This window comes from Mirounga leonina, unplaced genomic scaffold, assembly GCF_011800145.1.
Source record: "Mirounga leonina isolate KUSES-001 unplaced genomic scaffold, KU_Mleo_1.0 Mir_151, whole genome shotgun sequence".
NCBI classification, from domain to species: Eukaryota; Metazoa; Chordata; class Mammalia; order Carnivora; family Phocidae; genus Mirounga; species Mirounga leonina.
The window spans coordinates 78,647,801-78,675,719 of record NW_023270377.1 but is presented as its reverse complement, the minus strand read 5'-3'; the positions used below and the strand labels follow the sequence as shown (position 1 = coordinate 78,675,719).

Sequence of the window (27,919 nt, the reverse complement as noted above, 5' to 3'; positions counted from 1 at the left end):
AAGACCATCATAGAATACAAAGAAAGGAGTCCAGGCTGGTGTTCTTGCATCCGCTCCTGGGGAATTGACTGCATTGATGGCTTGGAGGCATGAAGAGCAAAGAGCCACATATAAGTAGTAACCTTTAAAACCACAGTGTTAATGCTTTCTAGCAACTATTCCTCAGTCAGGGTTGTATCATCTTACTAGTCAGTCTAGTATTGCCTTTTATGAGGACAGAGAGACATGTGGTAGAGGAACTGAGAATAACCTCTGCCTTCATTTTGAAGGTGGCCATTATTGTTTTTCCTATGTTTTGCTTTCCTGGCTTAAATGCCCGCAGTTACCTGATGTGATCTCCACATCTTTCCTCATCCTGGCCATCCTCTCTGCAACGTGCTTCCTTTGTCAGTGTCCCCAGAACATTGTGAGAATAAAAAGACCAGTGCACATGAAATGAAACTATTCCTTACCTTATTCTAGACCTGGTGGAAAAAGAATTATTAGAATTTCTATTTCTATTTATTTTATTCTTTATATTTTTATCTCACATTTCTAATTGCTAATTTTTGTATTCTTACTATGATCCATAAATATATAGCTTAGTTGTTCATATGTACATTTATAAGTGAAGAAATGTACATATTTAGGGATATGTTAAAAAATATTCTACTGATGGCATGAATGATTAGACAAATGTTAAATACTACTCATCTAAATTCTATTTTTTTATAAACAGTGCACTGTCAAGGGTGGTATTGGATGTATTAGCAACTCATTATTTATTGGAAGCCTGGAATTAAACCTGATCCTTTCCTACCCATGATCAACATTCTCTAGGCATAGAAGTTCTTTTGATATTCTTTTATGCGCTCTCTTCTCAGTCTTTATTCCCATGGTGTTAGTTTAGGCCTCCATCTTAGCCTTTCTAGACTTTTGCCAGAGTCTCCCAAATGCTTTCTCTAGTTTGCCCCCTTTAAATATATCCTCCATGAGCCATTGCTTTGCTCAAAGTCCATCATTAACTTCCCAGTGCTTTTCAAGAAGAGTTCAGATTCTTTAATAAGCTCTTGACTATATTTTCTGCCTCCCCATCATTTCTACCTCAGAAATTCCATGCTCTGGAAATACTGTGTTACTGGTAATATGTCTAAGTTGTGTCATGCCTCTGTCCTTGCCCATTCTATTCCCTCTGCCTGGAATGCACTCCTAATCTTTCTTTACCTGCCCAACATGGGCATGTCCTTTAAGACCAAATTCAGGGTATCCTCTTCATCAGAAACTCTCCCTTTAACCATTAGATTTGAAATAACTGTTCTCCCTTCATCTCCAGTATTAGCTGTACTAAAAGTCCAGAAATTTCTACATTATATAAAATTTGTCTACTAATGTATTTGTAAATAGACTGCAAGTTTCTTGAAAGTAGAGACCGTATCTTATTTATCTGTGTCTGTCTAGCATAGTATTTAGCAGCCAGGTTGGATCTAACTGGTAAGTGAGGTAATAAGCAATGAAAATACTTGACTTTGCAAGTTTTCATACCTTTTTCACATACCACTGTTAAGTTGGTTCCCATAAATTTATGGACTCTAAATGTAAGATATTTATATTTACTCTACTTTTTTTAATCATTCAGGTTCTTAAAAATAATTCTGTCATTATTCCTCCAGTTATGACAAAAGCAAATTGAAAAAGCATACCGTGACTTCATACAAACTGTTTTTATAGAAATAAGTACAGTGTCAGGAATGGATAGAGGTCAGTTATTTGCTGTTGGAAACCTCTCCTCATATTACTGTGGATTCATTGATGAACAAACACCCTTTGGGTCCACCTAACTGTACTATCTCCTCATTCACATTTACAGTTTTATTTATAAGGATTTCATTCATTCTTTTATTCATCAATAACCATTTATTAAGCATCTACAGCTAATGTGCCAGACACTATTCTAGGCCCTATAGCTATAGCAAGGAACAAAATCAAGTCACTGCTTTCATGGTTTATATTCTAAGAGCAAAAACAAATTAATGTGTTTTATTAAATGAGAAAAATTAAGCAAGGAGAGGTGAGTGAGTGGTCTTTTATATAGGGCAGTCAGGGAAAACTTTTTTATTTATTTTTTTAAAGATTTTATTTATTTGAGAGAGAGAAAATGAACGGGGCGAGGGGGGCAGAGGGAGAGGAAGAAACAGACTCCCTGCTGAGCAGGGAGCCCGATGCTGGGCTCGATCCCAGGACCCTGAGATCATGACCTGAACCAAAGGCAGATGCTTAACTGACTGAGCCACCCAGGCACCCCAGGGAAAACTTCTTTTAAGTAAAGATGTGAATGAGATGAGGAACCAGCCATCTGAATTGCTCCTGGAAGCATTTTCTGTGTGAAGACCCTGGGAAGATAGACTCACAAGAAGGCTTTGAGACTTTGACAGAATAAGACTTTCTCATAAATAAGGACAATATATTGATGTCCATTTAATTTTACATTTAGTATATAAATCTTATAGTGAATGCTCTCTTATTAACATCACAGTGATCTTTCTCCTTCTCAACTTGTATGTTTCCTTAAACAAGGTGTACCGTTCTGTTGCAATAATGTGAAAACTTCATTCCTCTGAATCTATGGGGAAGGAATTTCCATTTGATTCTTGACATCATGCTCTATCCCTATTTTAAAAAAACAACAACAACACAATATTTGTGTTAACATATACATTCCCTTTTTTTAATGCCTCACAGTGTGTGCGTAGATTTCTGAGCATTGGATGTCATGTGCATTATTCTGGGTTCTTTTTCCTGTTGTTTCCTCCAGAGAATCATTAGCTTCCTTCTCCATGATCAGTTTTTCTTTCTCTGACCAACCTTCTTTTCTTACACAGTGCTTAGTTTTACCATTTTTATCTGGACTTTTTCTTCCCTCTTCTCTTGAAACTTCATTGGAAAGCTTTCTTGAACAGGTCCATTGAAATATTTTATTTACATGCTTGCTTTTTTTGTTGTTCAAATGTCAGCATCTTAAGGAAAGAAAGACAACTTAAATGAATGTTTTAAAGTATATGTGTGAAGAGAAGACTCATTTCATTGTGTCAGTCCTGATTAGAGTGAGAATATTGAAGGAGGTCTAAATCAGCATAAAAACATTCTTACCACTGTGCAAGTAGAAGTGTGCCCATTAAAAGAAATAGCAGAAGAGGAAATGACCTATAATTTGCCACACGCTGAGATGTTTATAACAGTTATATTAATAATTTCTCAAACTCAGAAGCAACCAGGATATCCTTCAGCAAGTGAATGGATAAATAAACTGTGGTACATCCAGACCATGGAATGAGCCATCAAGCCATGGAAAGAGATTGAGGAAACTTAATGCATGTTGTTAAGTGAGAAGGCAATCTGAAAAGGCTACATTTTGTATGATTCCAACTATATGACATTCTGGAGAAGGCAAAACTATGGAGACAATAAAAGATCAGTGGTTGCCAGGGGTTGAGGGGAGTGGAGATGAAAAGTCAGAGAACAGATCATTTTTAGGGCAGTGACAATATTTTTATGATATTGCAATGATCGATATATGTCATTATGTTTGTCCAGACCCATAGAATGTACAACACCAAACATGGACCCTAAGGCAAACTTTGGACTCTGGGTGATAATGATGTGTCAGTATAGGTCCATCCTTTGTAACAAATGTGCTGTTCTCATAAGTAATGTTGATAATGAGGGAGGCCATGTGTGTATGGAGGCAAGGGGTCTGTGGGAAATCTCTGTATCTTACTCTCAATTTTGTTGTGAACCTAAACCACTCTAAAAAAAGTCTCTTAAAAAAAAAAAAGACATTTGTAAGGTCTGCATGTATGTACTGAGAGTAATATTTCTCACTGGGATTGTGTGGCTATCCATGTTTGCCTGTGGAAATGGTTTACAGCTGGATGGGTATAGGGTTATTGGCTAAGAGTCTGGACTTCATGGCCAGGCTGCTTGGGTTTAAGTCTCCGTTGTCTCACTTACTATTATTAGGATGTGACCTTGGAAATAAATAACCTAAATTATTTTACCTCTCCATGTCTCAGTTTCCTCATCAATAAGATGGACTTAATAATAACAGTAACAGACTTCTGATCATTCAATGAGTTATATGCAAAAGTGGTTAGAGTAGTGTCTGGCAAGGGGAAGCATTATCATTATCATTACTTTTTGTATTTGTATTGCTATATAAGTATGTAATAGGCAATAGGCTAGTCTTTCAAAGTAAGGTTATCTGTGACTTGGTGAGGAGCATGCAGGGTAGAATTTTAATGGATGATTAGTCAGTTTAGGAAAAACCAAGAAACTCAAGAAATAAAGCCAGCAGGTGATATACATGGAACTCCAGAATAAAAATGATACTTACTGTTTCTTTAAAGAGTTTAGTAACTGAGCTTGTTCTCCACTGCTAAATAATGAATTCTCAAATTTTGTAACTGGCTGCTTGCCCTAATCAAGGATTTGGAAAAGTAGGGAAAGGACAGCTGGTTGGTTGCTAAATAAAACTATTTGCAAATACTTTATTTTTCTTTTACATACACACATATGTGCTTTTTACCTGGCAGAAGCTCTGAGGTTGTTCCCCTTCTTTTAATTCAATGTAGAAACCAATCCAAATGTAAGTATAGCAGAGAGAGAGAGAGAGAGAATGTCAGTTACCCAATGATGCCAAAAATAAGGAGTAATAAGGCTACAGAATTCAAAGAATCTGAAGCATTTAGCCATTTTAGGAGGACCTGGTAAGAGGCTGATTTAGAATTTCCATGCAAAGGGTCCTTGTGCAGTAGGACTTGTTTCATTGGCTGGGTTCATATTCATCTGAAACCAGGTTTTAGGGCAGCCTGGAAACATGCACAGCCAGGCTGTTAAGGGTATTTCCATAGCATGGAAGGGACTCACAGATTGCTCTGTGTTCTTGGAAAGTTTTGTAACTCCAGGCTGTTGGCTGGGTTAGGCAACTTGTTCATGGGCCTGTAGATAGGACAGGCCCATACTCTGTTCTCCTGAAAGCCAAGAAAATTCTGAAAACAGGAGGTTTTTCCATAACTCATTTGGGAGTAGAACTTGATTGTACTCACATAAGGTTATTCATTATCTTTACTTGGTGTGTGTATTAGTTTGATAGGGCTGCCATAACAAAGAACCACGGGCTTTAACAACAGAAATTGTTTGCCTTACAGTTCTGGAGGCAGGAGGTCTGAGATCAAAGTGTCAGAAAGGTTAGTTTCTTTGGAGGCCTCTCTTCTTGGCTAGTAGATGGTCTTCTCTTCCTTGTCTTTACGTGGTCTTCCTTTTGTGCCTGTGTCTTAATTTCCTGTTCTTATAAGGATACCATTCACATTGGATTAGGCCCACACTAATGGCCTCATTTTAACTCAGTTACCTCTTTAAAAACTCTGTCTCCAACTACAATTATATTCTGAGTTACTGAGTGTTAGGACTTCAACATTTGAATGGGGGTGTAGAGACACAATTCAGTCCACTACAGTGTGAATATCAGTGTGTTTCTTGCAGAAATATTACTGTGTTTGATTGTGAACTGCTACCTTAGACTCCATTGGGGGTGTGATATTTTATGTCACCTTTCTAACATGCCCTGAATTCTGAACCTCAAAACACATCTTCCCATAAGGGTTTCAGAAAAGTGGTTGTAGACCTTTAATAGTTGGAGTAAGATTCCAGTCAAGGCAAGGCCCCTCCCTGCTCTTGCCCACAGTGCTAGACCATAAAATGAGAGAATGAGAATTTCCAAAGGTCCATACACCCTTAAAATCTCACTGATTTTATGACAATGAGCAGAGATGATTTTTAAATAAATCTTACATCCTCAAAATTACTAACATACTTTGATTCTTCTAATTGTGCCTGTCTCATGGGGAGACTCTCAAGATAGGGCTGTGTCATATGGCCACAAAAATAGTTTTGGGCTATTTAGGCAGGGAATTCGGGACTCCTAAGTGCCTGGGACATCTTCTAGAAGTGTGGAGTTGGCGTGCGTGGGTCCTGACACCTCTCTTGCTCTGTGAGGAGGGGTGGGGCTGGAGGAGGGCCAGAATGGGGCCTTCTGGAGCATAGATCAAAGGTACCATTGATGACAGCTAGGAAGGGCTTCATTTTAGGGGCTGAATGAGGAAGACAACCTAAGAAATCCCACTGGGTAAGAAATAGGTTCACTTGTAAAGCCTATGAGGCATGAAGTGCTGTTTCCCTGTTTTCCATCTTTGCTGAGGGAGAGTTCCCTGCCCTTGAGAAACAGTCCTCAGGAGATACGAGAAGGGCAAAAATGCTCTGCTGTTTCCAAGTCAACAGAGAGTTCTAAATAGTACATTCAAAGCTCTTGAGATTTATTTTAGTAAACTTTGAAGAGCTGGGTAATGCCATGTGAGCCCAAAGCTTTTAGGTCTTTGAGGGGGAAAACTGCCTCTTAAAACTGCCAATATGTGGTATAACACTTGATAAGTATGTTTTGATACCAAATGTTTCATTAAAAATAAAATCTAAGAAGGAATACCTAGGAGAATGGTGCTTACTTGTGTTTGATGTGGTTTTTTTTTTTTAGCAAACTGAGATAAAAGAAATGTTTCACCCAGTTTTTAAAAGACTTCTGGGTTCTGGTGGTTTCATTGTGTTGGGAATTTTTAGGTACTCTCCAAACCACATGGTCGGGTGGCTTACAGGAGGGTCACATGTGAAAGACTTTGAGTCTTAAGATAAAGTATGGTGCTATCCAGACTGATGTCTTATTTTCTCTAGGCTTGAGTTTTTGGTTATTGGGCAGCACTTAGCAATTGAAAATAAGACCACCAAATTTCCAAGATCAAGGCTGAAGGTCTTGGAGGGTCAGAACAAATGAACTTTTCTGGTCTCAAGAATGGGCACATCCCCCTTAGGTGGGTGAAGACCATGAGTCATTTCATAGATTGTAGTAGATGATGACCAGGACTTGATTGAGGTTACTTTTGCTTCTTTTTACTGTGGGATGAGCACACGGGCAGTATGTGTGTGAATAAGGACATGAGTGGACAATCCTTCAGTTGCTCATGAAGAATTACTCAGGATTCAGTGGTCAGTGCAGAGGAATCTTGCACAGGAGAAAAACCCAGAACCAAGGGTTAGCTGCAGTTTATACATTAGTTCCCAAGAATCTACCCAGTTTCTAGTAAGGAAATTTGCTGGGCCACACTTCTATATTCTGTTTCTCACAGAGTCATCAGTCCAGCAACAGGTTTGGTCACAACACCCCTTCTTTTTTGTCATGGCAGCACCATGATAGTGAGGGTGAGACAAACAAAGTAGACCTTTAGCAAGTGTGGATTTTATTCAAAGATGACCCCGAGTGTCCTCAGGTCTCTATATCTGACTTCATGGAGGCCTCCAGGAAACACCTGTCCTTCTAAGTCCTACTATGTTCAGAGCTGAGTTTGATTTCTTCATCTAGGGCAAACTAATTCAAACATTGACAAAAGAGCAGTGCTCTTCTGCTGTCTTTTTTTGCATCACACTGGATTGGAAGTTGGATTGATTTATCCATGAACCAAAAAGGGCACTTAGTGGACTGTGGGCATTTATATAAGTGTGTCTTTGAACCCAAAAAGGGTTTCAGTTCTCAGTAACTTTAAATGGGGGTGGAGCCAAAGTCTATGATACTGAACAACCACAATGCAATTAAGTAGTCAAGATATATATATATATATATATAAACTGACATTATGGTGCCGAAAAATATGGGACATGTGAATGGCATACAATAGGTGATAGGAAGGTTTTAGAGGGGAAGAGAAGGCTGAGAACTGGAGTTGTTGAGTTTGGAACTGCTGAAGTCTGAGTAAGTATTGCAGTGAGGGGGGTGATGAGGGGTGCGGGGAGAGGACAAGGGAAGGGGAAGAGCCCTTGAACAAAATAGCATGGACCAAGGTGGGAGGTTGAACTGAATAGTGCTTATTAGGGACCAGTGATTGACCAATCAGACTGTAGAAGTCTTTATCATTAGAACTCTGTGATATAGTCAGCTCCCCTTCAGACACAGTGAGATACTGTTGATTTATTTTTTTGAAGTATTTTCAAGCAGTTTTCCTTCTCTAAAATTTTTATAACTAGAACCCCCATCAGTGGGTTCTGGGTCATAACTACCTCCCCTGACCCTAGGATCAGTCAACATTCATGCCTCCACTGCAGAAGAATGGATCCCACTGACTCTTGTGTTGTTTACCCAATTTCTGCTATAGCCTGTGATCCATGCCAGCCCGGAGGGCTACCTTTGGAAGGCAGCCCCCTGAGAGAGAGCCCTGCCAGCAGCCAGTCCCATATTCCATATGGTGAGAAGGGAAGAAGGAGAGAGGGGAGGGAGGGAGGCAGAGAGAGAGACTTGTTCTAATTTCATTCTTTCATATAGCATTCTTTACATGAAATAACTTTTTCTCTGAAATAGGTTATTTGCCCTAAAAAGCACATTTCTTTGGTTATCTAAGTGGGTAATTGGATTTATATGAAGGCTTTGTAGTTCAGAGTGATAAGTATAGTAACACTTTATCTGATCCCCAGTGTGTAATTGTGTGGGGGCAGCAATGCCTCCTTGTGAAGAATAACTTTGTAGTTTCCCTTGGGAAGAAATGCATCCCTAAATGGGTTAATTCAGCCTAGCTACGTTATCTTTTTAATGTTAGAGTAAACAGCTTTGGCTTCTGTGTCCTAAAAAGCTTCTTTCAAGTGTACCATACATCTAAATAGCCTCCTGGATTTATTGTTTATTCAGCTGAAAATCAAAATGTTATTGGCAACTGAATGAACTCAAATCTAATGAAACAAGACACTTCTTTATTGGTGGAAGCTTTATCTAATTGGAGTATGTGCTATGGCCCTCATACTTAAAGGAATATTGTAGAAAATACTATAAAGCACATGTAGAGAGAGAGCATGGGAAGTTTCCTGAAGGGTCAAAACTCCTGTTCATGTTGTATATCTAGATTCTTCACAAAGACTTACTGACTACTGTTCTCTCCTGTTCCCAGTGACTATGGAGCTTTGCCTCTTAAATAACCACAGTTATTTTCTATGCCCGAGCTGTCTTGGTGAGGCAAAGATCAGTGTTTAGTGTGGAAGTTTCTGACAAGACAACTTAGTAGCCATCGAGGTATATCCTCCTGATCTGTATAGGAGGATGGGGCAGTGTTGGATTAATTTGGATACCAAGGGCTGATCTACCTCAAAAGGAATGAGAAATTTTCCCATATCTGTAACCCATATTTCTAAGAAGGATGAAGTGCAGAGACTTGACCTTATGTACACCCATCTCTCCCATTACCCTTCAGAACATGATCTGGGCCTTGGTGATCTTCCTATCCAGAGTAGACCTCAATGCTAAAAATCTCAGTAACACTCTTACCTTCACTATTGATCTCCCTGACCTCCAGACCTTCTGCTCTTCTCACCAGCTACAAAGGATGCTGGCAAACAGCCGCACACACCGCTAATAGTTCTACCTTGTCACTTTGTGGGCTTTGTTTTTTTTCCTTTTTGTTCAAGGGCTGCTGGCAATCCACAGAGTAAGTCACAAAACTAATCCCAGGGCTTTAAATGAAATGTATTTAGCTACCGCAGTGGGGCCTTCCATGCTGCTTGGCAGTGCTTTTGCTTTCTCTTTTTAGTCCTCTCTCACATTCTGCTGAGTCCTGGTTCTAAACTGTCTTGCCTTCTGCAGGCTCTCTGAGCCTGGTCATCATCCTCATCATCCTCTGACTCTAGAGTTATCTGGGGCCTACTTTACTGTCGTGAGTGAGAGAACCTTCTCTTCCAGTATTCTCAGTATTTTCAACCATTTTCCACTCTTGTCCTCTAATCCCAGGGAAAGAGGCATCCTTCTGCTTCATCACTGGTCTCAATCTCATTGCCTTCTGCTTCTGCTGGGATCTGGCTCTGCTGGTTATTCCCTTTAAATTTTAGTCCAGTATGTTCTCTAGAGTTACTGAGCATCCCCCTCCATTTGACAAACATGCTCAAGTTGCCATCAACTAAAAACAGACACACAAACTGAAGGAACAAGTAGTCAAAAAGCAAACTCCCCTGGATCCCTTGACTCTGATACCATCTCTTCATTTTGCTTTTGCTAACAAACATCTTAGTTTGCACCTGCCATCTTCACCTCTTTGACACTCACAAACTCCCTGGGATCTAGCTTCCAACCTCAGTATTCTGATCAGACTGGTCTCTTTGTGATCACTGACATCTTATAGTCTGTAACTCAAATTACTTCCTCTGAGTTCTTGACTTCTGTACTCTCTTTGCACTGTGAGATGCCTTGGCCATCCACATTGATGTAAACTAAATGTTTGTGTCCCCCCACAATTCAAATGTTGAAGCCCTTCTAATCCCCAATGTGATGGTATTTGGAAGAGAGGCCTTTGAGAGGTAATTAGAACATAAGGGTGGAACCCTCATGAATAGGATTAGTGCCTTTAAGAGAAGAGATACCAGAGAGGAGATTGCTCCTTATCCCTCTGAGAATATAGCAAGAAGGCAGCCATCTGCTAACCAGGAAGAGTTCTCACCAAGAACCCAACCATACTGCACCTTGATCTTTTGACTTCAAGACTCTAGATCTATGAGAAATAAATGTTTGTTTTTATGGCATTTGGTTATAGCAGCCCAAACAGACTAAGATATACTTCTTAAAGTTTCAGTTGAACTTTGTGATGCTTCATGTTCCTATGCTCCTTTGGCTCTCCTTTACTGCTATTAAGACCTACCCTTTGGTCCTCTTCCTTCTTCCTAAATGAGGATGCTCCTTCTTGATCCTTCCTGTTTCTCTCTGTAGCTATCTGTAGTCTTTCTAAGAATGAAACTTCTTAAAAAATGCCTCCAAACTTTCTATCATGGCAATGATCTTTCTCAGGCCTACATCTCCAGTTGTTTGCTCATATTTTCTCCTGCAGCATGACCCATTGACTCAAACTCAATGCGATGAAAACTAAACTCCATTTTTTTTTCTCCCTATTACTACTTTAGTTCATTCTTTTATCACTGGTTATCAAGAATATAATACCTTCCTAACTGGTTACCTAACCCCCAGATCCCCTGCTCATAATTCATGCATATATGAATTCATTTTTTAATGAGATTATTTTTTGAACTTTGGCCCTGTTTAAAAACTTTCAGTAGCAGCTATTGCTTACTGAAGTAAACCCAGCCAGAACCTTGCTTTAAAGACACTCTACAATGTGGATATACCATATCTTTTCAGGCTTTTTCTTCTAAAACACTCTACAAATTCCCTATGCTGCAGATAAAACTGACAACACAAGTTTCCATGAATATGCTTTGTACATTCTTGTCTCCATTTCAACAAACTGACATACAAAAATGATAAATAATAGTTTATTTTTAAAATGGGTACCAGTGGATTCACCCTTATGATTTGAAATCATGAACTTGGAGATGCTATCTATCCCTAAACTGTCTCTCAACATAGTTAAGGAAAAAGGTGGAGTGGAGAGGTATATCTCTGATGTAAGTTGTTTGCCTTTGATTATAACCAGATTTTTTTCTATGTCTTCCCCCACCCCCAAAGAAGACTGTAAGCTCCTTGGGGACAGTATATGACTTACTCTTCCTTATATCTTCCAAAATATGAAGCACACACAATACATATTCCACATGTATTTGCTGAAAGGATATGTGGATGGTTAAAGAATGGATACTGTACATACCATCCTTTGAAACAACGTATCTATTATTTATCATGCAAGCCTGGTTTCCCATTCCCAAATGAAAACTCTGTGGTAAATATTGGAAAGCCTAGACAAATGGAAATTAAGCTGCTCCCAAATATATCTGGTGATTACAAGGCACTTTGTGATGCTTTTCCCATTTTATCTTCCAGCTTAATTTTCATCTGGAAGGCAATATTCCGCGATTGGCCCTAGCAAGTGACAGATGCCAGCTGGGGGAATTTTGCCATTTATAGCATGAGCCATTAAGCTTTTTCACAAAATTTCCAGGGTTTTTTGAGGCTGGTGATAACTACAAGGATAATGCACATTCTGTATGCCAAAAAATGTGAATTAATGAGGTAAAGGAAACGTTTATCTCTTGCAAATGACCAGAGAAGTTTTGCCAAATCTCTTCAAGTTGTCTCTTCTCTCTTGGCATTTTCTTGGAAAGATTATGTCCTGGTAATGAGAATCGTACATGATTAGAGAGATATTTATGAACTGATGCAGGCCCTACATGGCCTCAATTAGGGGTTTGGGGGATACTGAAAGTTGACATAGTCTTTGAGACACGTCTAGAATATATATTTAAATGCGATCAGTGAAAAATGTCCAACCTCTAAAGTAGGTCTACCCATCCAATACAAAGTCATGTGCTGTATATATTTGTGTGTGTAGCCAGTCACCTGGAAATGATAACCCTGTATGATATCACTGTATGATATCATAACCCTCTGCTTTTCATTCACTAGACCACTGGGTAGCGTGTGTGTGTGTTTGTGTGTGTGTGTGTGTGTGTGTGAAAGGGCAATTAAAATGCTGAAAATAAGGAAATATTCTAGAGAAAAGCCTATTCTGGTAAAAACTGACAAAAGCTGATATATTTAAAGTAAAAATCCTGGATGATTGAGGATATAGACAGTCACTCTGGGTGATTCTTACTCTTAGAATAAGAAAGAAGAGAGTTTCAGGGGTTCATGCTCTATACTTTGGATGGTTTGTATCCATATAACTACATAATAGACTCTGTACTTGGGAGTCCACATACAGTTTTCCTTATGCTCACAGTCTTCAACTTTTAACACATTCATGACAAAGTGGAAATACTTTTTGCTCTAATTTCCTAGGCCAAATAGTCTCTTATCCAGGTCAACAAATTGACCTCCACCCTAAAGGACATGGGGCAAGTGGAACTCTTTAGGTAGTTTTGTTTTGTGGTCCGTTGGATACCATCACTCCCAGGTAGCTAGAATATACTCTTTCATTCCCTTTAGGACTTGATTTTGCTTTTATCTGCCTTTTTTCTTTCTCTCTCTGTCAGATTTTCCCTTATCTCACCCTTTACCTTTCCTGCTCTTTCTTCTGCTCCCTTTGTTTTCAGCTGTATAATTCTAGATGCTTGGAAGTTAATGTGGCTTGTTAAATATTCTCTGCACAGCGCCTGGAGAAAAGTGTGCTATATATGTCATGCAAATAATGATAAGGAATCAAATTCCGCTCTGTGCTTTTGCCACTTACTGGTAATAAGTTATGTAATAATGTACTAAATGATCAATTGGTAGCCTGGTGAGGTGAATGCACTTCTCTAAGTGCCTTGTGAACACCCTGGGAGTGACTTAGGTATGGGGAAGAATAAAAACCAATAATACATGTCAGCTCTGATCCACTTGAGAATTCACATCCTGAGAAATTTCAATGGAAAAATGTAATTTCTCATCCAAAATGGCATTTGATTTGCATTCAAAGAGGGATACTTTTCTGGTCTGGTTGCTCTAGGAGGGAGTTCAAAACTCAGGAAACCTTTTATATCCTTAATTTTTGTTCATTTCCCATTGCCAGTGAATGCTTACTAAGTTCATGGCACTGCCTGAAAGGAGAACTGAATTAAGAGCAAAACTGGTCTGGCTGGTGCCTCTGAAAGCTTCTGTAGCCTGGTATCACCAAAATTGTCCCTTACCTGGAACCCAGCTAAGAGTTCCTTCAAACTGTTAATATCCCGATCTTACAACCTGCATGTACAAAAAAGAAAAACCTGCTATCTGTCATGCATCGATAATCCCAAATCCCAATATAACTCCTGCCCACAACTTGTCTACAATTTTGTTGAAAAATACGTATGCACATTTAAAAACAATGTCAGTCTATAAGAAGCTTAAGGGAATGCGTACAGAAAGACTAGGGAAAGTAAGATCTGCTACAACTATTAGAGGGAAACTCAGGGGGATGGTACGACCTGAGATTGGCCTTGAAACAAGAAGAGCTGTAGCTATGCTGGCCAGTGTGGTGTAGTGAGAAGAGAAGGGATTTGGGGGACAATTTGTCCTGGTCTGAATTCTGCATGGCTACTTACAGGCTGTGTGACCTCAGGCTAGTTGTTAAACCACTCTGCATCTCAGTTTTCCTCTGAGAAAACTGTGCTGAGATGCATAATAGGTGCTCTTTAAGTCATAGGTTGAATTGGGTGGAAGAGTGTGGAGAGAAGGCACTTTAGGTACCTGGAAGAGCTAAGCAGGTATGGACAACAAGGGAGCAGGATTGATAGGGTGGAAGAGAGGCTACTTGATTGGCTAGTGTAAAAAGTGATCTGGACAGGAGTTAAAATCAGCTTAGATTATGGGAGAAAGTAGAAAGCGTGCAAGTCAAATGTTTTTGAGTTCAGTTAACCAGAATTTGGTTAACCAGAGCACTCAATTCTCTGCTCTGATGCGATCTATTGTATGAATTGACACTCTCCTAATAATGCTTCAGGTCTCAATTTTCATGTCACCTCCTGGGAAAGGCTTACCTGATCCCACTGCATTTCAAGTGTTGCTGCCTTTCACTCAAGATGAGTGTGTTGCTTGAAGACAGGTCACATGGTGCCTATTATTTATTTATATGTGATTTATTAAACACAGAGTATGTGCTTAATAAATATTGACAGCTGGGGAAAAGGAAGGAAAAGGAAAGAAAAGGGGAAGGGAGAGAGGGTGAGGGGGAAGGAAGAGGTAACTAATGCAGATGTTGGAAGTGAGGTGATTCCAGTGTGATGAGGACAAGTGCTTTGAAAGTTGGGTGGTCAGCAGGGAGCAAGAGCTGACCTTTGGCAAATCCCTGACTTTGGCTTTTGTTTAAAACAGGCAAGGAATTTAACTTTCCAATGCCTAAGTGATTCAGAGACACTCTACAACTACCCGACAGAAGTGCATTTTCCCTAAAAGCCCTGCTCCTCTCCTTTCTGCAGCTATTTTCAACTGCTTAAGTGCAGCTGCAGAGAGAAGGGAAGTCAACAATTCCCATAGTCATTTCTTGAAAAGAGCAAGCAACCAGAGAGGACCACTTTCAGAAGTAACTATTTTGCTAAACCTCCACCCCTCAATTATACATTTATCACTGATTCTAAAATATGTTTTTCATATTTTAACATCTCTGCAATCAGGATGCATTTTTAATCCATGGCATATTGCAGTCATAAACGGTTGTGTTTTTCCTTTCTTGGTCATAAATAAAATAGTTGTGCCTCTTTTTTTTTTTTTAAGTTTTTATTTGAGAGAGAGAGAGAGTGTGTGGGGGTGGGTAGGTGCAAAGGGAGAGGGAGAATCTCAAGCAGACTCCCTACTGTGCTCAGAGCTTGATACGCAGGGCTTGATCCCAGGACCCTGAAATCATGATCTGAGCCGAAACCAAGAGTCAGACGCTCAACTGACTGAGCCACCCAGGCACCCCAATAGTTCTACTTCAAGTACATCTTAGATAAGATAAAGTGAGGGTTCAGCGAATTTAGGCTTTTTCTGAAAGTGACCCTGGGATTTGGTAACAGAGCTAGGATGAGAACCCTGATCTTATTCCCAATGTGTCACTCTGCTCCTGATTATGCTCTCTTTTCTCTCTTAATAATCCCGTATGGCAAAAACTGCATATACTTCATGGTAAAATTGCTTTTCTCTCTCAGCTACAATAAGCAAGTCCATTTTGGGATTGGGAAAAGATCACTTAGGAAACCTGAAGAATTTATGATGATCAGTGTGGGATGTAGAATCATTCAAGAAGATGCTTGCCACCAAATTAGTTCAAAGGGACTCAGTTCCACCCCTGTGAAACCAGGGGATGCAGCAGGGACACCATGGCAACGTACATTTTCATCATTGTTCTCCTGCCTCTTCTCAGCCCTGAGGGCCTGTATAATGAGACCTTGACTGGCCTGGACTGGATCAAATTGTAATACATTTTGTTGTTCAGTGACTATTTGGATTTTAATGCCATCATGCCCTGGATGGCCTCGCCTGACAATCTGGAAGCCCGAGGGAAATAAGTCTCTTTATATTATGCATGATTTGAGGGTCCCACAGTCAGTCATCTCTGCTCCAAATAATGAATGGGCAAATACAAGTCTCTGTAGGGAAGGAAGATTTGGAACCCTGAGGTTTTGGGCACATTATTCACAGTGAATGTCTTGCTTCAGAACACTCATTCAGTTACATTTAGCTGGTTCCTGCATATATATTATCCTGGTCTCACAAAAAATAGTTTCTCATGCTAGAATTTTCTACACTCAAAGAACATTGGGTCTTGTATACTTGTCATTTTCTCTCTAGGCTACTTTGTGGAATTTGTTATGTTAAATATGTGGTTGAGGAAAATTCCTAGAATTTGCCTGGACTTGGTCGTTAGGTTGTTGGGGTATTTTCATGGGGCTCTATATAACTCTTAGCTCATGGGGCCTTGAAAATATCACAGTGGTTGTTCCTATAAGTTACAGCATGACAGAAATTTATGAATCTTGCTCTCTGGCTGCATCTACACCACTGAAATTCTCTAATTCTCTAGAGGACTTAGTAATTCTCCTAGGATTAGACTTTATCTTTATGATTCTAGAAGAAAGTCAAATTATCCCTTAAGCAATCAACTAATTTCAGAAGGTAAAGAAGGAAATTGAATTAGAAGAGGGATTTAGAGACACTTAAATTAATTAATTAAATAAAATGTTGAGACAGAAAATAAATGAATAAAATGTTGAGACATGAGTCAAAGACCTAAAAAGAACAACTTATGATCATTCATATGGTTGTCATCACCTGCACACATTTACTAAATTGTTACTTCTTCTAAATAATCATATAACATTTGAGCACATCTGTGTGCAAGAGATAAGTTGTTGGGACTTTATTCTCTGACTTAGAATTTAGAGAACTTGAGTAACTGGTTATATAGACATAGTAATTACAGTAGATTCTGACTGATTTTTTTTTTCTGTCTAGGTCTGATTTTTTTTTTTCTTTTTTCTGGGAAATCTCTCTCTTTTTTTTTTACTTTTAAATGTCAGCTTTTAATAACAAAGGTTTCATCTGTGTCTACGCCATACCACCCTGAACGCACCTGATCTCATCTGGGAAATCTCTCTTATCAAATTCTCTCCTCATTAGAATGGAAATAATCAAGATATTGCATGATCCTGTGTTTCTGGTCATAGTCCAGAGGTTGACAAAAGACACAAATTGGGTCTACCAGGGACCCTTCCTTAGGAAATTTGGAATTGGGCCAAAAAAATTCATTGGGTGCACCTGCAGCATGTAGGCTCAGTACCTGCTAGCCACCTTGCTTTCCCTCATATAGTTATCTGAAAGAGAGATAGAAATATGGAGCTGGAGATGAATAAAGGGTATATGTAAAGGGGAGCAGAGATGAAAGTTGGGAGGTGTTTCTGATGGTATCGGAGGCCCTGTCCTAAAGCTCAGTTTATTTCCTGTCCTTGTAGCCTCCTGGTATTTTTCATTCTATTTTTCTTAATTAATCATTAGTGGGTTTCTGTTACTGGCAACCAAAAAGTTCAGAGTAACAGGGATAAATGTTTAATGTGAACCGATCTCATAGGACTATAAGATAAAGTAACCCAGGTCCAAACTCAGTTTTGAATTCTGCCCTAATTAGTTTAGAAAAGCTTTGGGGAATAGGTGGGGTGCTCAACTAAATGAAGAAAAGATCTTCTAAATGTATTTTCTGACTATTCTACTTTTTATATTTTGGATTGTCTACTCAACAACTTTTACTGAGCACCCACTGTATGAAAACCATTGGAAAGAACTATAAATACAAAGATACTTCATACTCCGTACACTCCCCATACTTGAGGATCTTGTAATTTAGTTGAGAAAGAAAATGCATCGAGGAAAAACCCTTAAGTATACTACCAAAGCACCAACTGTATAAATACAAATTAAACAGAACAAACTCATTGCATAAATGCAAGGGGTGACAGAGTAATGAGCAGGTTCAGGGGAATGATCTCTAAGGTCTGCTTCAGCTGCAAAATGCCACAAGGTTGCATATGGCTGATAATTGGATAGGCAGCATTTAGCAGGAACCCTCAGCCTTAGGGAGCTTGAACAAATCAGGCCAAAGACAAGCAAAGATTTGAATAAAGCTTGAACATTGGGAATGCGTGCTGTTCTGGGTTACAACAGATGCTTTCTTCTCTGATGGCAGCAAGGGGACTCCTGATGGGGATTTGGAATCCGTCTGAGAGAGGGAGGCAAGAGAGGACAGACTCCGTGTCCTCTTCCAGGAGGCTTTGGCCAGGAGAGAAAGGGGATGGCTGCTCTTATCACACTATCTTTATGACTTTATAACTGCTTCCTAGTTTTGCCAAGACGGGTTAGATATGCTGGCCTTCTGGATTATTTCAGATTGAGTTCCAAGTCAGCATATGTACATATTTTAATTTTCTTATTTCCTTTCATTCATTTAAAATATTTCTTTTGAAGATCCTTGTTTTAAATAAATACCATAGAGGGGAGAGTCTTTGGCTTTGTGTATTAAGAGATTTTGATATGAGCTATAGCAGCCTAAACAACTTTATTTCTGGGATTATCAGACTCTATATTAAAGTGATGCTTATTTATCATTTTCCCTCCCTAAACTGTCAGTTCCTTGACCACAAGGAATATAGCTGTTGGGGAAAAAAAATGTTGTTTTCCCTTGTTCTTAGCACAATAGCTGACACCTAATGAGCACTAAATAGAGGCGGAATAGCTGAATAGTTAAGATTATAGACTATGAAGTCAGAGATTTGGTGTCAAGTATTGACTATGTAAATTGGGTATGGACCCTTGGGCAGGTGAATGTCACTTAGTCTTCTTCTCCATAAATGGGCTAATAGTATATACCTTATGTGGTTGTTATGAAGAGTCAAAAGTGATAAGGTAAAGCACCCAGCACCGTGCCTGGTACATAGTAAGCTCCTAAGAAATGGTTGGTGTTTATTTATGTATTAATAGCTGCTTGTTGAATAAATAGATAAATAAATGAATGGTTTGATAGCATTTTATGAGAGAGAGGTCTTACAATAAATATTTTGACCTAGAAAAAGATATTGAAATAATCAGAAATTTAAAAAAGAACCTCACTATAATTAGAGGCTGTAAGATTGGCTTCATTTTCTATTACATTTTCACTAGTATTATTAGAAAGGATGGGAACAGAGCTCTGTGTCTTTAATTCACTTAGATTTTTGTGTAACTGGGAACACTGACATGCCTACAGGCACATGGCTTATAATGTGGAGATGAATCTTACTGCTGCTGGAAGCATCCCTGAAGCCTAGAGATATCCCCAGCTCTCCTCTGGATGTAGTGACAAGCAGATTTGCAGATGCGAGATGGTAGTGGCAGAAGCTGATTTGTCAGGCAAATAATGGTAAGTCTTTTGTCATTTAAACTCTGGTTCATTTGGAGGGTGAGGGAGGGAGAATTGCCTTTTGTGCTGAGGCTGTAATACCAAGGCATTGTAGGAGCCAGAGTCTGTGGATCTTATCACTAAACTTCCTTAGGTCCTACAACATGAAGTGAGGATCTCTTAATAGTGGAACTCTTTTTACACCTTAATTTGCAGCAGCAATGGAATTAAGATTAAATTCCATCTCTGAGGCCAAGAAAAGATAATTTACTAAAAGTGAAAATCAGAACAACCATTCAGCTCCTACTAGTCAAACTCACAAAATAATAATGGGGAGCAAAAAAGGAGACTGAAAAGAATTTTGGTTAATGTATTAGTTTCCTAAGGTTGCTGTAACAAGTAACACAAACTGGGTGACTTAAAACAATGGAAATTTAATTGTTTCATAGTTCTGGAGGCTGGAAGCCTGAAAACAAGGTGTCCCAGGGCCATGCTCCCTCTGAAACGTGTAGCAGAATCATTCCTTGCTTCTTCTTAGCCTCTGGTGGTTTGCCAGCAATCCTTGGCATTCGTTGGCTTGTGGAGCACCACTCCAATCCTCTCTGGTGTCTTTTTATGGCCCTTTCTGTGTATCTTCACACCATCTTTCCTCTGTGTTTGTCTCTGTGTCCAAATTTCTTCTTTTTAAGAGGACCCCAGCCATATTGGAACAAGACCCACCCTAATCACCTACTATTAACTTGGTTACCTCCATAAAGAGCCTCTTTCTAAATAAAGTCACATTCTGAAGTACTGGGGTTTAGGACTTAAACATATTGGGTTTTTTGTGTGTTTTTTTTTGGGGGGGGGGACATAGTTCAGCCCACAACAGCTTTGTTAATAAAACAAAGCTCTAAGTCTTTACCTATTTCTAAGGGGCATGCTTAACTGCATTAAGCACACTTTATTGAAGCTGAGGAATTAAGTGTTGTGGAACGACCAACTGTAAAAGAAGTCAGCTTGAACTCTGGGATACTAGATATGAGGGAAAAGAAGTCCTCAGCATAGAAACACCAGTGTTTGCCTTAACAGCAGGGAACATAAGAAGGGTATTTGTAGCAAGTAAGTTAGCCTTTTTGGGGGCTTCACTGCCTGAGCAAGGGGACCATCTGGGGGCTGTCACAGCTGCTCCGACCACTCAGCCTGCCCTTTAGAAACAGGCTGGGAGGAGCTGCTGGGCATCTGTGTGGGGGCAGCCAGGCCCTCCCAGCCTCTGCCCCAGGACCACCCACCACTTCATATTTTAATCCTTTCCATGTGCGGATGGAAGATGCTGAGGGTGTTCTGGGGGTGGTTCTCAGGATCATTCTATATGCAGATGGACCAATCTCATTGGTATTGCATGTAAAGCCATTAGTACAGCATCTAGCAGATAGGCTCAAAAATAATTTGAGGTGAATTTTAAAGTATAATCAGCAATGAAAATAACCGAACTAGATTAAATCTTAAAAATCAAAGGAATTTTTTTTTTTTTTTTTTTGCCAGCACTTAGGAAAAATGATAACCATGGTGTTTAAGGATAACTGTTTGGGGTAGGCTAAGTGGTCTTATATCCCAAGCAGATTCTAATCTTTAAAAATTAGAAATCAGGGCACCTGGGTGGCTCAGTTGGTTAAGCGACTGCCTTCGGCTCAGGTCATGATCCTGGAGTCCCGGGATCAAGTCCCGCATAGGGCTCCCGGCTCGGCGGGGAGCCTGCTTCTCCCTCTGACCCTCTCCCCTCTCATACTGTTTCTCTCTCTCTCTCTAATAAATAAATAAATAAAATCTTAAAAAAAATAAAAAATAAAAATAAAATAAAAATAAAAATTAGAAATCATTGCACAACTTATTACTTATTACCTGTGTTGTAAGTATGAAAGCTTTCAAATCAATGTAGGACAGTGATTTAACAAAGCAGGTATTGATTGATATACATTGAATTTTAAAACTGAAAGTGACCATTATTCATTTCATTAACTACAATAAATTTAATGAGGAGGAAAATAGTGCTTCCCATTTTATAAAAAAAGTGTGGAAAGTGGAAGTTTCTCAGAAAGAAGTGTTAAAAACAGAATGATTTATTCTTAGGTACAACAGTAAAATTCTTGTCATGATAGGCTGTCTGTATTTTGGTTAATTACAGCTTTATGGATTAAGGGTTTTTTTTGTTTTGTTTCAGATGGAAAGTGTTGAATCTGTGTCACCATTTGGAGACAAATATAACTTTTAAATATTTAAACTAATATGTATATAAATATAAATATGTATATACATTTATGTATATATATATATATATAACTTACCTCCATATAGATTGATTGTTAGAAAATGTCAATAAGATACAGGAAATGAGAAATGAAGACTGAAAAATGAGAATGAGAAAGATAAATACAGGGAGTGGGCTCAGGGAAATTCTCTCATTTTAAACTTCCTGGATAAATGCTCTACAATTTCCTGGCCCCAGGGAATGTCCTTTTATCTCTGCAGTTCTGTGTTTTCTATAATTTGACTTATCATTTGTTCAACAGATCATAAAGCATTGTTTCCTTTGGTCTACAGCGCTGGGGTTGTTACCTTTCCCCCACCTGAGGAATTCTGCCCATAAATCACCATGTCCAGTCACTTTTTGAGATGGAGGCTACCTTCATGTCTGTAGTTTCCTGACCTTTTATCGGAGGATGGAAACTTTACAGTAACATTTCCTCCTGCTCTCCGAAGAACCAAGTTGAGATAAAATTTTAAGGTCTCAGGCCATAACTAAAGAAAGTGTTCTTTTCTCTCTCTAGCTAATTTCAGTGCCGCTTATCAACAAAGGTGTGCATGGAAATGGCAGGGCAGAGATGTGGATTATGCACTAAAGGGTGTTGGAAGGCAATAGAAGAGTGGGGACCATGGTAGTACAAGTCTTTAAAGCCAGCTATAACATCCCTTGTCTTTGCTTCTTCTCCTGGAATCCTGTCCTAACCCCACTGCCCATAATTCTTCCTTCTGTTACACCTTAAATTGCAGTCAACACAGTGGACATAGTAATCCCTCTTCTGTGCCTTGGCTTACAGTGTTGACCATCAAAATGAAAATTCAGCATCCTGCTCTTGGAGTCCCCACACGGTGCATCTTTCCCATTTCATGTGTCTCTCCTAGTGGGCTTCTTAAACCTTAAGCTATATTGTGTCAGCTTTGGATTTTAATGTGCACCTGCAGCTTGGAGAATAGCCCAGGACTAGTGTCTCAGTGAAAGGAGAGATGCCTGCAAGGACTTGGGGCAGCAGAGCAAAGGGCTGTGCTGGGGTGTAACTGAGGTTACTGAACCAGGTACACAATTGTATTTCTGCCTCCTGTTGACTCAGATTTTTTCTTCCTGAAACAGTCCTGCCCCTGGGTGAAAAATTAAGAAGTCCTTTGACTTTTCTGGTCACTTTTAGTGACCAGACATAAAACACATACTCAGATAAGTAAGTGTAATGTCCAGTCTCATATAATTTTCAAAACTCCCAGCTTGATTTTAAGTTGAAGCATTTCTTCTCTCTCCAGTTTGGGATTGTTGGACATTGCAGGTGGAAAGTCCCAGATTGAGGAAGGGTGTTCAACTGCTTTTCTAAACTAGTGGTTCTGATCTTCCCCCTCCGTATTCCTATGGAGTCTGGAATGTGGGGGAAGGTGAGGAGCAGGAGGGAGCATTGCTTTTAGCAGAGCATACTTCCACGAAGGTTATCAGCGTGCCATGGATTTGGCAGGTGTTTAAAGTGGACTCTGGCTTGTAAGGGTCCCCTGAAGGCCCTTTAGACTGCCCCCCTCCCACCCCCACCAGCCACTGAACATCTCTTGCCTGCAATTCTCTGAAGAAGGGTAAGAGTAAATGTACTGCTCCTTAGGCTGGACTCTTGTTCCTTCTTAGGCATTTAGTGGTAGCTCCAAATTTTTTGTTACACTTTTCCATTACGTTCTTTCATATCTTTCTTCCTCTTACTTACATATTATAAAATGGAATTAGAAAAAAATTTCTCAACATGAACTATAGGGAAATAAGTCAAATCTTGGGCATAGTCTAGAAAGTTTCTTAGTACATTTATTTCTCTTGTGTTTCATAGAAACAGATGGTGTCGAAGACTCTAGACTCAAGTATGTGGAGAGTAAGCACTGCATCAGAAGTAACTCTTCAGTACTTTTGATTCTATTGCAAGTTAATGTGGATTAAAGCACAGTCAGCTCAATGAGTTGTGCCATTTAGGCAGTTGAAAACTTTATAATAAAAAGAAGACATAAACCAGTGTTCACACGAACATAGTCTTTTGTAACTCTTAGTGATAATCAGTCTGTGAGTGAGGTGTCCTCAATTCCACTTGACAATGAAATCAGTTCAGAGAGGCTAATGGCTTGGGTAAGATCACTGAGCAATATAGTGGGGGACAAAACCAGAATTCACATTCAGAGCTTTCTGACTCCAAATTTTGTAGTATTTATACTACACCCTGTAGTATCCTGGAATATACAAAAATGGTTGAAACTTAAGTTAGGGAAATCTGGTCAATAATTTCAAATATTCAGGAAAAGATGCAGAGGGACGGGGGCTAAGAAAATGCCTTTGGGTGGGAGGACCATATCAGGGTCACTAGTTCATTCCATCTGGCTGAGTAGGCAGGTGGCAGCTTCTTCCCTTCACCTTCTCTGATTTTCCTGGGTAGAGGAGCATTCTTTGGTCAAAGGGCTGGGATCCCCGTTCAAGTCTCTAATTAAGCTCTCACTAACGTTTTGTAGGGGAATGTAGAGAAGAGTGTATATAATGTGGTGCTGTCACTAGGACTCTTTAAGAGCAGTTTCAATAGTGTGTTGGGTAGAGAAGGAAACAAAGTAGCATCCTTTTAAAGACTGTCCAAAATAAAATAAAAAGGGAAAAAATCTCAAAGAGGGGTTGGTCTCAAATATTTTTTTTTTATTTTAGGTTTTTCAAGACCTAGATATGTTTATAAGCAGGGAAAGAAGGCACACAAGGAGAGGGACAGAGATTAATTTTGCAAGGAAGGAAGACCATGACATAACTGTGTCATAGCCTAGAGGATATCACAGACAGACAACAGGACTGCTCATGAAAATAAACAAGTTTTCTGAGTCAGAGGTAGAAAGGAGAAAAAGCGAGAGAAATAGGGTAAGACGGAGAAGTTGAAAGTCTTCTGTATAATTAAGGTGATTGTAAAATTTATCATCTAAACTACATCCCTTTGAGATTGAAAGGGGCTCCTTCTGGAAGAGATGCTGAGATAACAAACATTAAGTTCTAGCTAAAGGCGATGCCTTCCATCTTCTTTCTAAAATTAAAGCCACCCCCGTTTCTTTTTGTTCCCCAAGCGTTCCTTACTCTCCAAAGTTTACTTCATACCTTTGTGGTAATTAGTCATTAAAAAATATTTTCCAAGAACTTTTTATGTGCCACTACATGCTGATCTATGGTGCAGCAGCCAGCAAAATGTTTTTGATAATGTGCCCTATTAGACTTTTTGAACATGAATCCTCAATAAAAATAAACTTATTCATTCATAAATTACATCTGCCACAGAATTAATATATCATGTCCATTTTACTGTAAAAGAGGAAAGTTTGAAGGTGAGATGACGTTGCAACATGGAATATTTAATAACTGTATTCATTAATGACAGAATCATTTTGTTCCACATGAAGTACTAAACTAATTATTAGTACTGAATATTACTAGTGCTAAACCTATCACAGATATTTTATTATTTTTGAAATTATTTATTTAAAATTTGAAACACAGTGATTCAGAATCGGTTTCTAAGTAGATATACTTATGCACAACTGGAAAAAACACCCCCCAACACACAGGATGTAACATACACTAAGACAATATTTACAGTGTTGGATATCAACTCATACCTTCAATAGGCTTCATAATTCTTTTTTTTTTTTGGCTTGACTTTGAGTCAAAACCTCATATGTCATCATTGTGTCTATCTGGTTGATGGCTGACAAAGAGCTCATGCCTGCGCCATTCACATGTGCTTATATTATTGGCATTCTCATCAATCTCCCACTTCTTTGGAGGAATATTTTTTTTTTAAAGATTTTATTTATTTATTTGTGTGAGAGAGAATGAGAGACAGAGAGCACAAGAGGGAGGAGGGTCAGAGGGAGAAGCAGACTCCCCGCCGAGCAGGGAGCCCGATGCGGGACTCGATCCCGGGACTCCAGGATCATGACCTGAGCCGAAGGCAGTCGCTTAACCAACTGAGCCACCCAGGTGCCCTTCACTTCCAAATTTTAAATAGATATATTTCCTTTATAATGCTCTGGCAAAAAAGGCTTTTGCTCTTGCTGTCTTCTAGGCTTAGAAATGCCTTTCTTTTTTTTTTTATGATTTTATTTATTTATTTGAGAGAGAGAATGAGAGAGAGAGAGCATGAGAGGGGGGAGGGTCAGAGGGAGAAGCAGACTCCCCACCGAGCAGGGACCTGATGCGGGACTCGATCCAGGGACTCCAGGATCATGACCTGAGCCGAAGGCAGTCGCTTAACCAACTGAGCCACCCAGGCGCCCAGGAGGAATATTTTGAAGCCATCAGTCTATCTCTGAGGTTTATTAGTTGAGACGCAGGTAATATAAGTGACTTATCTAGGTCCCATACTGTATAGCATCATTATATACTAAAACTAACAACTAAGTGAGGAGACCACTGTCATCCCCTCTGTTAACCCCTTCTTCCTTCAGGATACTCTGTGAACCGTGTGTGGTATGTCATTACCTGATCTGGACTAAAACAGTCCTACTGGCAAGCATAAAGAAATAGAAGTAGGAATTTTGAAGTCTTCTTTCTGCACCCTGGCAGGTTGACTTGGGGATGCAGGCATGGATTTTGATGTAATACACTTTGATTCAAAATTTGCTCCAACATTTAGAAGCTATGTGATCCTGGACAAGTTACTTCGTTTCTCTGAAATTCAGCTAGCTATTTGCTGTAAAATAATGATAATAATACTTGACTCGGGCTTTCTTTCTATTTCTCTCTCTCTCTCTTTTTTTTTTAATTGAGAATCAGCTACAACAGTAGCCATGAAAGAAATCCAACCAAGCCTAATGCATAATGCATGGCAGGTGCTCATTGACCCATAGGCTGCCTCTTTCCCTCTCTGCTTTTCTTGTCCCATCTTCCTTTCTGGCCTAGCATGATCACTCCACCTTTCATGCTTTGTTCCTGTGTTTGAAAAGTGATGGAGAAAGAGAAACTTGGTATATTTCACCAGCTACTCTGAGACCTCAGATTTTTGTTCCTAGAATGGTGGTTTGCAAACCTCTCTTCTCTAACAGAAAATGGGCAAGGGAACCTCTCCCCATATTCATATATGCCACACATTTCTCCCATGACTCATCAACCAGAACAACATATGAGGTTACATTAATAGTAATAGCTCAAAGTCCACTAGTGTTGCTGGCTCTCCCTACTTACTGGCAAAAGACTTTAAGCCATCCTGCCAGCCTACCCACTGGTATTTCTGGAACTCTCTAAGGGGTGCCTTAAATGTGCTCACAAGCAGTTTCAGCCCATACACATCCAACAACACTGGGAAGTTTGGCCCTCCCTTTACTCTTCTGTGCATGGTGTCTCCCTGACACAGCTCTATATACTCTCTCTTGCTCCTTTACTGGACATTTCAGTCCCTTGTGTGGCTCTACTCAGCATAGTTAGCACCCGGACTGACTCACCAAAGAAGACTTGAGCTCCATCCTGCCAAATCTGCCTGGGGTCTGCGTCAGGGGAGTGAGAAGGAGTAGGAGGTGAGGGAGGAGGTAGATTCTCCTCCCTGTGCCTAATCTTCTGGCAGGATAAGGTCACAACAGATATAGTATACAATGTAAAAGAAATCATTATTTTAATTAATAATTACAGCTCCATTTCCCTCTCTTGGGCTTCTACATGTGTCCAGGAGGCCAGGACAGGGACAGTTCTGGAAAGATGTACCCAGGATCCCTACTCCATTTTGCTAACTAAATCTTTGTCACGGACTCAGCTCATCATTTTTATTTCTTCCCTTAGCTTAAGTTCCTTATGAATAGACTTTCAGCCTCCATCAAAAGACCTTTGGGCCATCAAGTTATCTAGCTATATACCCAGATATGCCTAAGCCCCAGAAGGAAGTGTGCTTGAGTTCTGGTTCCAAGGGACTTGGCATCAATCTGAGAAACTCTGGTGAGTACCATCTCTCCAGTTCACTGGAAAGCAACAGCATCAACCTTATCCTCATTCTGATCTTCCTCCTTGTCATAATTATAATAATAATCATCATCACCGTAACAGCTATCATTTAGGTGCTTCTTATCAACTGGATGCACTTCATTAAATAGTACATGAAGTAATTTCTTACAAAAGACTTGCTCAGGCATGACCAAGTCCAAGATGAATTTCTACTACGTCAGGGTCTTTTTATCACCCCAGACATTACTAAACCCTGCCATACTAGTGAGAGGAGGTGCACAGTCAGGAACTGGAGGCAAAGACTGTAGAGATACAGACTGGAGAAACCATAGCATAA

General features: G+C 39.6%; 1 long non-coding RNA gene across 1 annotated transcript in view; it reads left to right on the top strand.

Annotated features, from left to right (window-relative positions):
- LOC118012459 overlaps positions 1-19,495 on the top strand; it is a 117,431-nt gene extending 97,936 nt beyond the window's left edge. The window contains exon 4 of the long non-coding RNA XR_004679712.1: positions 19,227-19,495. This is a non-coding gene — a long non-coding RNA (uncharacterized LOC118012459). The remainder of the gene's footprint in view (positions 1-19,226) is intronic.
- Positions 19,496-27,919: the final 8,424 nt, after the last annotated feature.